Source organism: Ictidomys tridecemlineatus, chromosome 13, assembly GCF_052094955.1.
Source record: "Ictidomys tridecemlineatus isolate mIctTri1 chromosome 13, mIctTri1.hap1, whole genome shotgun sequence".
NCBI classification, from domain to species: domain Eukaryota; kingdom Metazoa; phylum Chordata; class Mammalia; order Rodentia; family Sciuridae; genus Ictidomys; species Ictidomys tridecemlineatus.
The window spans coordinates 64,365-78,294 of record NC_135489.1 but is presented as its reverse complement, the minus strand read 5'-3'; the positions used below and the strand labels follow the sequence as shown (position 1 = coordinate 78,294).

The 13,930-nt window shown below is 43.2% G+C and overlaps 1 long non-coding RNA gene across 1 annotated transcript in view; it reads left to right on the top strand.

The window, feature by feature from the left end:
• LOC144369736 (uncharacterized) overlaps positions 1–13,627 on the top strand; it is a 37,084-nt gene extending 23,457 nt beyond the window's left edge. Inside the window, exons 4-5 of the long non-coding RNA XR_013429441.1 lie at positions 2,309–2,424; positions 13,539–13,627. This is a non-coding gene — a long non-coding RNA (uncharacterized LOC144369736). The remainder of the gene's footprint in view (positions 1–2,308; positions 2,425–13,538) is intronic.
• Positions 13,628–13,930: the final 303 nt, after the last annotated feature.

Below are 13,930 nucleotides of genomic sequence, written 5' to 3'. Positions count from 1 at the left end.
CCTATTAAAGTTCTATATTCATCAGAAAGTTATCTTATTCCTTGCATACAAAGGGATGGGCCTTCTAATGAACATGATACTTTATGTTGTCTGAAATTCTTGTGGGAGACCTCTTTTAAGTGTTTTGCCTCTGTTCAAAATATCATTTAAAAATGTATCAATTTGCTTTTGATTTCAGAAATTTGTCTTTCTTTTGAAATTATGTATTTATTAGTATTTAGGGTTATTTCATGTAGTAAGTGCCATGATTACATTTTATCCTAATGTTGGTGCCCCTATGTGCTTATAAGGTGGCTTTCAGAATGCAGTTGAGTATCTCTCTCATATTTGTTGGATTCATTAGAAAAGTATGTTCACTTTTGATCATATTTAAATGGTTGCATTTGAATTATTAGAAGCAGAAATCAGACATGTTAGTATTGTGAGGTGAACAAAGTGCAGGTTTACTTTAATCATTTTGAGGAGGTTGACATAATGGCTTCTGCCTTGTTCTGTACCTGCCATAGTTGTCAGATATCTCACCTGGAGAATTTTTTTTTTTTTTGGCACTAGGGATTAAACCCAGAGCCTTGCTTGTGCTATGCAAGCCCTGAACTACATATGTCCCCAGTCTTTGTTACAATTTCATTCTGAGACAGGGTCTAGCTGAATTGCTAATGTCAGCCTCAAATTTGTGATCCTTCTGCTTTATCCTCCCAAATAGCTGAGATGACAGGCATGAGTCAAAGTGCCTGGCTTGTCCTGGAGGATTTTGATATCAGTATCATGTTTCCAATGTGTTAATAATTTCCTAAGCTAGATTATGTTCATATCATATGTTTCTTATCAATAGTCAATAAAGCCTTTTTGTTGGTTTTTGATGGTATGCTTAATGTGAACATGGTTTATGATGTGACACCACTGTTTATGGTGATCTAGCTATGCAATACACTGTAAGAAGAGTATTTTGATTCTGAGAGTCTCAAGTGTTTTAGGTCCAACATGTTTCCTCAAGAGGAGTGATTATTCATTTTCTATTTGATTACAAAAATAAGACAAATTCATTTTTTTTTGTTGTTCTGGGGGTTGGTCCTAGGGACTCCTGCATGCTAGGAAATCTTTCTACATCCCCAGCTCCATAGATCCTTTAGTTGTCATTAACTTCATGATGTGCTAGTGACAATAAAATTACTTAGAAGTTCAACTAGAGTTAGACTCATACAAGAGTGTGGGCATCCCTAGCTCCTTGTGATTTCTAAAAGGTAAAGTGTTTTCTCACAACACAGCAGCATCTAATATAATTTTTGGACCAAGCTGACACCTCTGCTTCTCTTGGCTCACCACTTCCTGCAGAGTTCTTGGAGGAGATGACTATTTCTTTGACTATTTGTCCCAGTCACAAATATTTGATTATATTGCTGCTAAAAAGGTATGCATAGAAATAAAATAGAGACAAGTATTCTTTGGGATAAATGATTCAGACACAGTGAGTCAATTTGCATTAGGACTTTTTAAATATAAAGTCACTCTTTCAGGAAAGTTAAACCAGGAGTTGACATAGAATCTCTAAAATGTCATTTTTTTTCCTCCTCTATTGATCAAGTTTTAAGAAGGCAAATCTAGAACCTAGTGGCAGCATAAAAATATAAGGAGTTTACTTATGTTATTACTTCAACATGAAATATGTAAAAGAAGCACATACTTTGAATTTTATGTTAGTTTGAACTATTTGATTTTTGTGTTATGAATGTTCATAATAAAATACAGAACTAGCTAAGAGTGTCAGTTACCAGTAATTAACTGTATGAATAATTAAACAAGTAAGTGTTTGAGAAAATATAACCATGTCCTAAGGTTTTACTTTAGAGTAGTTTAATGTTTTTTTTTTTTTTTTTTTTTTTTTTTTTTTTTGTGTGTGTAGGTACTGGGGATTGAATCTAGGGGCACTTAATCATTGAGCCACATCCCCAGCCCTTTTTTATATTTTATTTAGAGGCATGTTCTCACAGAGTTACTTAAGGCCTCAGTAAGTTGCTGAGGCTGGCTTTGAACTCAAAATCCTCCTGCCTCAGCCTCCCAAGATGCTGAGATTACAGGCATGTGCCACCATGCCAGGCTTAGTTTTATCTTTATACAGAGATTGAAAAGAAAGTGCAGATATTTCCCAGGTAGCCTCAATCTGGTTTCTTCCCTTGTTATGACTTGGGTGAGCTGTCTCTAAAATGTTAACATCTTAGACCATTTGTCATGAAGAAAAAATAATGGTATGTTAACATTAACTGAAGTCACATATCCTTTGGATTCTCAGTTCTGTGTCTTCCTGTTCTAGGATCCCATCTAGGAGCCAACATGACATCCAGTCATCATGTCTCCATAGACTTCTCTTGGGGTGACAGTTTCTATCTTGTTCTGATGACCTTGAGAGCATTGAGGACGACTTGTCAGGTATTTTTAAAATTTTTTTTTGAATTTTCCTTTTTTCATATTTAAACTAGGGCTGTGGGTCTGGGGGAGGCAGGTCACAGAGGTGAAGAGCTGCTTTGTCATCTTTTGTCCTTATTGTCATATTAGTATTGACTGTGCTCACCTGGCTGAGGCAGTGCCTTTCAGGTTTCCTTGTGTTTGTCATATTTAGCCTGGGGCTATTGGATTGGGGAAAGCTGGTCACTGAGATGAAAAGCAGCTCTATCATCTGATGCCCTCAAGGTGAAATGGTAGTATTGATTGTGCTCACCTGCTTGAGGAAGGGCCTTTCAGGTTTCTTACTGTGATGTTACTCTTTTTTTGCCTGTCCACATTGTCTGTTCTTCTGGAGGAAGTCATAATGCAGAGCTCATGCTTAGGGATCAGAGAGTTAGCTCTACCTCCTTGATGACTGTGTCTCTCTAAATTATATGAAATTCTTCTGCACAAGAGGTTTCTATTCAACCTCATTTGTTTGTGTATTCAGTCATTTATATATATCAGTCATCTGGATAGTTTCCTTAAGCTGTTTTTTGTTCTCCCCTGCCCTTTTAAAATACTACTTTGCTGCTCAATTCATCCCTACTTTAACCATTGGGAATTCTTTCCATTGGAGATCTTTCCATTATCTCCTGTTGTCCTTTAACATATTTTCTGGTTTTGTCTCCAATTTTTTTCTTTCTGATATTTAAATTGCCCTGACTTATATATTTACTGTCTTACTCTTAGTATCAGCCATTTCTTCAAAGAGTCCTGGCTCCTTTGATTAGAGGGTGATAATAAAATCTTTCATCTGGCAGGGGCTGTGGCTCAGTGGTAGTGCACTCATCTGGCATGTGTGAGGCACTGGGTTTGATCCTCAGCACCACATAAAAATAACAAATAAAATAAAGATCTTTAAAAAAAGTCTATAAACCATATTTCACCTTGCATCTTAATCCACACAACTGACAATGCAAAGAAGTGTATATGTATTCTAATCTTTTCATATCCCCTAGTTATAACTATGTTTATGTGGAACTATCTGTAAATGTTTTAAGCAAAATGTGAGTTTATACTGATCTGCAGTCTGTGGATTCTGACCCCTTATGACATATATCCTTCTGCCTTCACCCCTTGTTTATCATAACACCCCATCTAGCTCCCAGTTTCTGCCATATAAATAATTCATTGTTTTATTATGAGCAATGAATTTATTATTGCTCCAGATTATGGGCTTTGAAATAATAAGAAATACACATTCAGGGCTGGGGATGTGGCTGAAGCGGTAGCGCGCTCTCCTGGCATACGTGCTGCCCGGGTTCGATCCTCACCACCACATTCAAACAAAGATGTTGTGTCCGCCGAAAACTAAAAAAAAAAAAAAAGATATACACATTCAGCCTCTGCACCTAGTTCCTGGTACAGCACTCCTAAAATCTTCATATTTTCTGAGTGACAGAGGTATTAGTAGCAGTTTTTGTTTTAATATTGATTCTTTTACCTTGGTTATTTGCACAGAGCTCCTAAATCCTGTAGAATCTCCTGAGGGACTTTTGGTGAACTCTGGGGCAGCTTCAGGATGGAGGATGGTCATGAGAAAAACCACAGCAAGGGTGGTGCACCCCAACTCCATGAACATGGAGACTCCTGTGCTGGGAGGCTCCTGGGCCTCATCCTGCACAACTTTTCCTCTGTAATTTGGTCTTTTCTAGAATGTCATAAAAGGTAAAGCATACAGCATGTAGCCTCTTCAGCCTGGCTAATTTTACTTAGTAGTGTAACCAGGTAGGATTTATCTATGTCTCTGTGTAGGCTGGCAGTTCATTCCTTTATATTCTGTGTTGGTTATGCATTCAGCTATGGGAGGACGTTCTTATTTATGATCTGATCAGCCTCATAGAGCTGCCATGCATAATTACATGCTAGTTTTGTTTTGAAATACCTTTTCAAAGAATTTCTCTAAATGAGGATAATTTATAGGGACACTGTTGGGTCATAGATTGGACTTTTTTGCTTTGGGAAGAACTGGCACATCATCTTCCAAAGTGTCCATGCCACATGTTCTCCTAGTAATGCCTGAGACTGCTGGTATCTCACATCCTGCAGCTGTTGGTGCACTGCTGTTTCTTAGAGTTCAGCAGTTCTAATAGCTGTGTCATACTACCTCACTATTGTTTTAATTTATGATTCCCTGATGATATGGGATGCTGAACATAATTTTGTATAACTATTTGCCATGTTTTACAGAGTAGGAAAAAATTGTGTGTGTGTGTGTGTGTGTGTGTGTGTGTGTGTAGTGCTGGGGATTGAATCTCAGGCCTCACATAAACTAGGCAAGTGCTCTACCACTGAGCTATAGCCCATCCTCTAAAAAATTTCCTAGGCTGCACTCAAGTTTGCAATCTTCCTGCCCCAGCCTTTTGAGTAATTGGGATTGTTGGCCTGCAACAGTGCACTTTGTAAAAATTTAACTTTATAAAGTTCATGTTATTGGTATTTTTTTTCAGTCAGTTGGTATTTGGTATTGTGAGTTAAAACTCATCATCAAGGACTGGGGAAGTAGCTCAGCATTAGAAAGTTTGTATAGCATGTGTGAGGCCCTGCATTCAACCCCTCATACCAGAAACAAATATACACTACCATCACTAAATCTAAGATCACATAGATTTTCTTATTTTTTTTCCAGATTTCTTTTAGTTTTACCACATTTTAGGTATGGACTATTATGAATTAATTTTTGTAGGAGTTTCTGTTTTTGTCTACATTCATTTCACTCAACATGGTTTGAATAACTTGTTCAATCACCATTTCTTAAAAAAACAAAGATACTGGGTTTCATTTTAGTTTGAATTTCCAAAATCATGGCCTTGAGTAATGTAGATACAGTACTGAATTTCATCCATTTCTCAGGAATGTCAGGGGGTGCCCATACACCACTGAATTGAAGCATTCTGCTCTATTTTAGCTAAAATATGCAAACATATGTTGAATAACCAGAACAGTGAATTTCTGAGGTTGTGCATCAGGACTAGTTAGTGGCACAGCTCTCTGCAACACTAAACAAGCTAATCAATCAATAGAATCCAAGCTCAGGATGCATTTGCAACCTGAGGAAAGACAGGAAATTAAAATTGGGACGGGGGTATGAAGCTGTAGCATAATGTCCTCTAAGCTAATCAGAGGTGAGACATAGGGGCCCTAATGGCAGCCACCTCCAGGTTCTCCCCTAGATGTGGTTCTTTGGGGATCCTGGAGTTGCCTCCATGTTTGTCTGTTGTTCCCCAGGAACCTCCTATGAACAAAGATGCAGGCCTGGGTTGTTGTGCTTGCATTTTTCTGAGTTTACCACCCACATCCAGAACTTTTTAATCTCTTTCCATAGGCAGCAATTGCATTCTGAGCCTGAGTTTATCAGCTGCATTTACAGGTATTTCTATTCAGAATTCACTTTTCCCCCTGTGAGGTGTGCAAAGTTAAAGGCAGTCCAGGGTCCAGACCAGAGTAGAGACCTGGGGGAGCTCAGAGACACCAGGGCCTCTGTGGAATGGATTCATAGCAGTTATGCTATTTGTTCACCCATTGAAGCACATCCTGATTGCTTAAGGTATTTGGGGCATTGTGAATAGAACTGCTATATGTAATTGCCTGCTGTTATCTAGATATACATTTTTGAGGCAGTTTTCTATATTTTTAGGACCATATGGTGACACCATGTCTAACTTTGGGGAAAATGGCCATTTTTTTTGATAGTGGTGAGCTGTTGTGTGCTGTACCAGCAATGCATAAGAGTTCCTGTGGCTGCTCATCATCCTCATGGTTGATACTGCGCTTAGTAAAGACCTTAGCAGCTTAGTAGTTGTGCGGTGCACCTTGGGGTCTTAGTTTGTGCTTTCCTCATGACAGGTGATACTAGGAGTCATTTCTATGCTTCTTTGCCATCTTGTATCTTTCTTGTGCATTGTCTGTTTAGATCTTTACCCATTATGTTGTGTTATTGTTGAGTGTGTTACTATATTTTGTACACAAGTTTGTTTTAGACATATACTTTCCAACATTTCCCCCAGTCTTTGACTTGTCTTTTTATTTACTTAATATGATTTTTTTTAACAGAACAGTTTAATACAGTCCACATTATCAGGTTTTTCTTTCAAGGTTTTGTTGTTGTTATTGTTTGTTTGTTTGGTAGCAGGGATTGAACCCAGGGGTGCTTAACCACTGAGCAACATCCTCAGCTTTCATGGATTTTTTTTGGGGGGGCTGTATTTAGAACCTCATCATGAAACATGTGGTCATGCACATCTTATATGGTTTTACAGTTTCCCATTTTAAATGCAAGTCTAGAGAGTATTTTGATAGGTTCCGGCATGCATATGTGTGGCTTCTTGAAGTGGGTCCTTTTGCAGTCACCGCTGTCTAGTTTAGGTTTAAAAACAGTTTTTTGGGAATTTATGGAATGCACTGAATCTTCAGATCAGGTTTGAGATAATTTCATCTTAATTATATTGAGACCTGAAAAAGTATATCTGCATTTATTTATATTTCATTTGATTTCTTTCTAAACATTTCAAGAATTTCTGAAAGAATGATTATACTTTAAGACTTACATGAAAGTACTTCAAATTTGGGGTCTCTATTTGAAATATTAATGTTTTAAAATTTTTCTTATTCCAGTTTACAAATTTCATTGTTTCCTCTACATGATTGCTGAAATCAATGAAATTTTGTCTATGGGCCATGTATTTTGCTGCTTGCTATCTCCATTCATTCTGATCAAGACATAGGATGGTAGGCTCATTTTCTTTTTGATTTCCAAAATCATGACCTGGGATAGTCAGAAGAATGAATTTTAGAGCTTCACTGTGCCTAGCACAAGGGGGTGCAGCTCTGAACAGTGAACACCCAGCATCCTGCACTGTCTACAGTGGCTAGCAGGGGGCCACTTTCTCTGATCAATTGCTTTTGGGGGCTGTGTTCTGTGCTCTAATCGAACTTCCTTCTCCTGGGGACTCACCTGAGAGATGCCACATCTAGGGACTCCTAGGGGCTCTATCTAAGTTGTAGACCAGTGGGGGTTTTTTTTTTTTTTTTTTAAACCTGGGGACACACCTAGAAAGATACCATGGCCTGGGAATGCCTGGTGGATATATCTATGGTGAGGACCAGAGCTTCCTTCTCCTTGGCACCTACCCATGGAGACTCCACTGTGGATTCAGGATGACTGAGGTCCATGTGAGGAAAACATGAGGAAGAATCTTCCTGTGCACTGCCTGGTGTGCTGAGAAGTAAGTTCTGCCATGTTCTTTACTTTCTCAGGTTAGGGTTAGGGTTAGCAGAACTTATTTTACAACAGTATTTCTTTTTTTTTAATATTTATTTTTTACTTTTTGGTGGGCACAACATGTTTATTTATTTTTATGTGGTGCTGAAGATCAAACCCAGCACCCCAGCGCATGCCAAGCGAGTGTGCTAAGGCTTGAGCCACATCCTCAGCCTCACAACAACAACAGTATTTCTTACTGAGGTTTGGCTGCTCATTATCATGGTATGTCAATGCATTTTGTGTGGCTTGAGTGTCTAAGGACACAAATGCCCCCTCAAGGTGGTGTAGGGAGGGACCAGTGCCTGGAGTCTCACTGGGGCCTGAGAATAAGAGCTCATGAAAATGCAGTAAGTAGCTCTCAGGAGCCTCTAGGGTGAGAGATGAAAGATTATGATGGATTGCAGTACCCTGAATCCTGGGTAACTACAGAATCCTTATTGCAGTTACCAGAGTCTTTTGAAGTGAGGGCAGCATGGGTCAAATGACAAACTGTACTACCCATAATTCTTGGGGACTTGCAGCTTGCTGAGACCTCTGCAGAGAGGGCTGTACTGACAAAAAATCAAACTATGCTGCCAATTACTTTTGGGTGCCTGCTCTTCCCAGGTGCCTCTGGGGGTGAGAATTGTAAGGGCAGAATACCAGACTTCAATGCTCAGAATCTCTGGGGATGCCTACATATCCTGTAACCCTGTAAGTCCCAGATGATTTGGTGATGATGGTTTTGTTGGTAGAGCTCACTTCCTAGAATCTCCAGGGTCCCAGGGAAAGCATGGGGTCTTCAGCTCCTGTGATCCTTAGCAGGAATGTGCAGGGATTAGAGACTGCAGCTTCTAGAAGAATCCTCTGTGGTGAGTGGGCAAACCACTGAACCCCCTTAGGATTACCCACAATCCTAAGGGGGAACTTTAATTTCAGAATTTTCTGCAGTGAGTAGGAAAAACACAGGACTAAATTACACACAAATCTCGGTGCCAGCAGCTCTCAGGATCCTCTGTTGTGAGGACTGTTGGACTGAGAACTTAACTACAGTATCCATAATCCTTGGTGGGGTGTGTTGCCCAGGTGAGTATGCAGCCTGCAACTTCCAGAGGCCTCCCAAGTTAGAGTTCTGCATTATGCAGGTCAGACTACACTACTTACAATTCCTGGGGACACACTGGTGAGTGTGCTGCCTGCAATTCCAGGAGGCTTCCACAGTGAGGTCTTCAGTACCAAGGCAAGCATGTGGCCTTCAGTTCTCATGGCCCTTGCAGTAGGGGCATGTAGGCAAAACACTGGACTACCTTATCCAGAATCCTCAGGGGGAATTGCAGTTCCCAGGACCTGCAATAATGAGGGCTTCAGGGTAGGGAGCTGAACTATATACTACCTAGAATTCTTGGAGGTGCCCCGTGTCCATGTGGCCTGGAACTCTCAAAGGCTTCCACAGTGAGGGCTATGGAGGTAGAGGGCAAGACTATACTACCCAGAATCCCTGGGGGCCTGCAACTCCCAGACACCTTCCTTTTGAATACCGCTGGGGCAAACTTTGTATTGCACTACGCAGACTCCTCAGGGGTGTCTTGGTAGGCTTATGCTACAGAAACCCCGAGAACCCTGAATCTGTGTAGCTTGCAGCTCCCAGAGGCATTCATGGTGAGAGCTGGACAGGCAGGACAGACTGAATGATCTAGAATGCAATCATAGGCTACTGGGAATTTGGTCTGAGCTCAGGCTCTTCTACCCTCCTACAGTGATCACCCTGGGCTGGGAATTACAGATTTTCTTAAAACCCCTGATTCTGAATTGGAGCAGTCCCTGGCTAAGTCACTCTGTCTCAAAGACTACATGTCCCAGAAGACTCTGAGGTGGTCTGTTTCTGGCCTCTGCCCTTGTGCTGAGGGTCTAAACTCCCTGTAGCTACCTCCCTCTGTGCCTCTGCCTGCCTTTCTCAGGCTGCTGTAACATTTTGCCTGGTGGAATGCAGTGAGAATGTCTCCTGGACTCCATTTCTCCTTTTCTGAGATTCCACTCCTCAGGTCCACAGCCCGACCTAGTTAGAGCAGTGGGAACATATTTTATTCAGTAACTGCTGAGGGTGGAAGAAGGTGCTGACATTCACCAGGGAGCCAGGAAAGGCCCCGCCTCTGAGCTGGGAGGAGCTCCTGCACAGCGCATGGCCAAAGGGGCGTGGTCAAAAGGGGCAGGGCCTTGCCACCATCTTTAATGCTGCCTCCTTGAGAGTGAGGAGCTGACTTCCCCCTCAGGACCAACCCGGGTGAGCCCCAGTCCTCGGAGAGCTCCCTTCTCAGAGCAGATTGAGAGAGACACCCGGGTTGTGGACTCTCGTGGGTCATGCCTCCAGGGACTCACGGAGCTCCCTTCTCCTCAGAGCAGCCTCAGCATTGATTCTTGGCTTAGGGACTTTTGTGAGTTGTGTCTCTAGGGATGCCTGGGGTTTCCTTCTCCTCAGCAGCCTGAGAGAGACACTGGGTGTGGGGACCCTCGTAGGCCACATCTCTAGGGGTGCCTGAGGCTCCCTTCAACTCAGAGTGGCCTGAGGGAGATGCCTGGTGCTGGCACCCTCTTGGGTCATGTCTCTAGGGATGCCTAGGGTTCTGTTCTCCTCAGAGCAGCCTGAGGTAGATGCCTGGTGTGGGGACCATTTTGGGTCACATTCTAGGGACACTGGTGGGCTCCCTCATCCTTACAGCAGCCTGAGGGAGATGCCAGGCCTGGGGAGCCTCGTGAGTCAGGTCTCTAAGTTGCCCTGGGTTCCCTTCTCCTCAGAGCTGCCTGGGGCGTTGCCAGGGTTGCTGCGTGTGGCCGAAGGGGGCATGGCCAACCAGGGGCGGGGCCTCACCGCCATCTTTAAGGCTGCCTACTTGAGAGTGAGGAGCTGGCTTCCCCCTCAGGACCAATCCAGGAGAGCCCCAGTCCTCGGAGTGTTGGGTCACTCCATAGGGAGGGACAGAGCTCACTTCTCAGAGCAGATTGAGTCCCCAGGTTGGGGACTCTCATTGGGCATGCCTCCAGGGACTCATGGAACTCCCTTCTCCTCTGAGTAGTCTCAGTGGACTCTTGGCTTAGGGACTTTTGTGAGTCATGTCTCTAGGGATGCCTGGGGCTCCATTCTCCTCAGAGCAGTCTGAGGGAGACGCCTGGTTTGGGGACCCTCATGGGTCACATTCTAGGGACACTGCGGGGCAGCCTCATCCTTACTGCAGCCTGAGGGATATGCCAGGCCTGGGGAGCCTTGTGGGTCACGTCTCTTAGTAGCCCTGGGTTCCCTTCTCCTCAGAGCTGCCTGGGGCGGTTGCCAGGGTTGCTGTGCTTGGCCACAGGGGGCGTGGTCAATCAGGGGTGGGGCCTCACCGCCATCTTTAATGCCGCCTTTTTGAAAGTGAGGAGCCTGCTTCCCCCTCAGGACCAACCTGGGAGAGCCCCATTCCTGGGAGTGTTGGGTCACTCCACATGGAAGGGCAGACCTCCCTTCTCAGAGCAGATTGAGAGAGACCCATGTTGGGGACTCTCGTGGGTCATGCCTCCAGGGGCTCACGGAGCTCCCTTCTTCTCAGAGCAGCCTTAGCCGGGACTCTTGGCTTAGGGACTTTTGTGAGTCATGTCTTAGGGATGCCTGGGGCTCCCTTCTCCTCACATTGGCCTGAGGGAGATGGCAGATGTGGGGAGCCTTGTGGGTCGCAGCTCTATGTAGGCCCTGCGTTTTCTCTTCAGAGTGGCCTGAGGGAGATGCCTGGTGTGTGAACCCTCATGGTTGTGGTTTATGTCTCTTTGGATGCCTGGGGTTCCCTTCACCTCTGAGTAGCCTTGGGGAGATGCCTGGCTTGGGGACCCTCATGGGTTATATTTTTAGGGAAGCCAGGTGTTTTTTGCTCAGAGCAGCTTGAGGAGATGCGTAGCATGGGGACCCTCATGGGTCATGTCTCTAGGGACACCTGTGATTCCTTTTTCCTCAGAACAGCCTCAGAGAGATGGCTCAGAAGCTTCTGGCAGCTCTGGCAGCCAGTGAGGGGATGGTGGGAAGCATGAGGAGCAAACCCTGTCCTGAACCTGAGAGCTGAGGGCAGCCTTGGCTGTCAGCCCCACTCTGTCCTTCACAATTTCATCCTGGCTCCCTGTGCAGCAGTGACCCTTCCTTAGGCTATGACCCTCATCATCTTAATATAGTGACCCAGGGTGGTTTCTAGGGAACCTAGCAGGGAGGAAGGGGGAATGTGTAGGGAGGGAGGAATGTACAGCCTAAGTGAAGGAGACCCCAGTCCACTTCCTTGTTTTCCTTAGTGTTTAAATGGTTTGCTTTTTCTTGCAGTGTTAAAATAGTAGAAAAAAATTGAAAAGTACATATCTTAACAGCCCACTATATTATTTTTAAAAAATTTTTTAGCGGCTGGGGATGTAGCTCAAGCGGTAGTGCGCTTGCCTGGCATGCGTGCGGCCTGTGTTCGATCCTCAGCACCACATACAAACAAAGATGTTGTGTCCGCTGAGAACTACAAAATAAATATTAAAAAATTCTCTCTCTCTCTCTCTCTCTCTCTCTCTCTCTCTCTCTCTCTCTCATCTCATCTCTCTCTTAAAAAATTTTTAATTTTTATTTTTGTGTACTGGGGATTTAACTCAATACTTATCTTTTTGTTGTTGTTGTTGTTGTTGTTGCTGAGCCATATCTCCAGCCCTATTTTGTATTATAGAGACAGGGTTTTACTGAGGTGCTTCATGCCTTGCTTTTGCTGAGGCTGGTTTTGAAGTTGAGATCCTTCCGCCTTAGCCTTTTGAGCCGCTTTAGTTTAAATATATTACTTCTAACAAAGCCAGAATTTATTTAAAAAAATCTCATGTTTTTTGTGGAACTGAACTCATGAACCACATTTTTCTTTTTCTTTAATCTCTGCTTAGTTTTTTTTTCAATTTTTTTTAGTTGTAGACGGGCACAATATATTTATTTTTATGTAGTGGTGAGGATCAAAAACAGTGCCTCACACATGCTAGGCAAGTGCTCTACCATTGAGCTACCACAGCCACACGTTTTTCTTTTGGTGGAGAGTTTAATTAGCAAGAAGCCACCCCTCCAGGACCCTCTTGCTAAGGCCTTCCCCTCCAGACCCTGCCTCTCCTCTAGACCCCACCTATATTCTATGGCCCTGCTTGTCCTCCTGAACCACCCTTTCCCCTCCTTCCTACCCTGCCTATCCTCTAGGTCCTACTCATGTTCCAGGGCCTGTCCCTTCCTCAGGTCCCACCCCTCTGTGAAGCCCTGCCCCCTTGTGACTCATTCTCCCCCTTCTTCAGACCCTTTCTCTCCTCCAGATCTTTCCCTTCTTCCTGTCCTACCCCTCCTGCAGACCTCACCCCTCCTCTTAAAAAAATATTTTTCTGTTGCACATGGAAACAATCCCTTTATTTTGTTTATTTATTTTTATGTGGTGCTTAGGTTTGAACCCAGTGCCTCACACATGCTAGGCAAGTGCTCTACCACTGAGCCATAACCCCAGCCCAACCTTTCTTCTCTTTAAGACCTTGACTCTTCTCCAGACTCCACTTATCTTCCAGGCCCCCCCTCCTCCTGACCTTCCATCCCCCTCCTCCAGACTCTGCCCCTGCTAGTCTAGGATGAGCAGCTCCCTGGCTGCTGTGCTAATTGGCAGTATATTTGTAATGGTGCACAAATAACATCTTTTGTATAAACACTGACATCCTGCATTGGATGAATTATCTTGACTAGTATCAAAATTTGACATACCATAAAAAAAATTTAGAAAATTCACCTTTCTCTCTCTTTTATTCTCTATAGATCATGAACATTTGAAATAAAATCAGAATTTGTTAAAGGGCAGATGACAGCCAGCCTTGAGCCCTGATGATCCCAGGATCCCATCCAGTGGGAGAACTCTAAGTATCAGTCCAAGCTTTTCTATGCTAATTGATTTATTTATTTTTCTTATTTTAGAGTTATTTTGCTTTGTAATTCCCCATGGCCTTTGGTTCTGTGTAATAGGTTTTTGCTGTTCAATTTTTAATTAATATTCTTTCAGTTTTCTACAGAATTTTTAAAATATTTTTTTAGTTGTCAGTGGATCTTTTTATTCTATTTATTTATTTTGTTTATTTATATGTGGTGCTGAGGATTGAACCCAGGGCCTAACACATGCCAGGCAAATGTTCTGCCTTTGCGCCACAACTCTA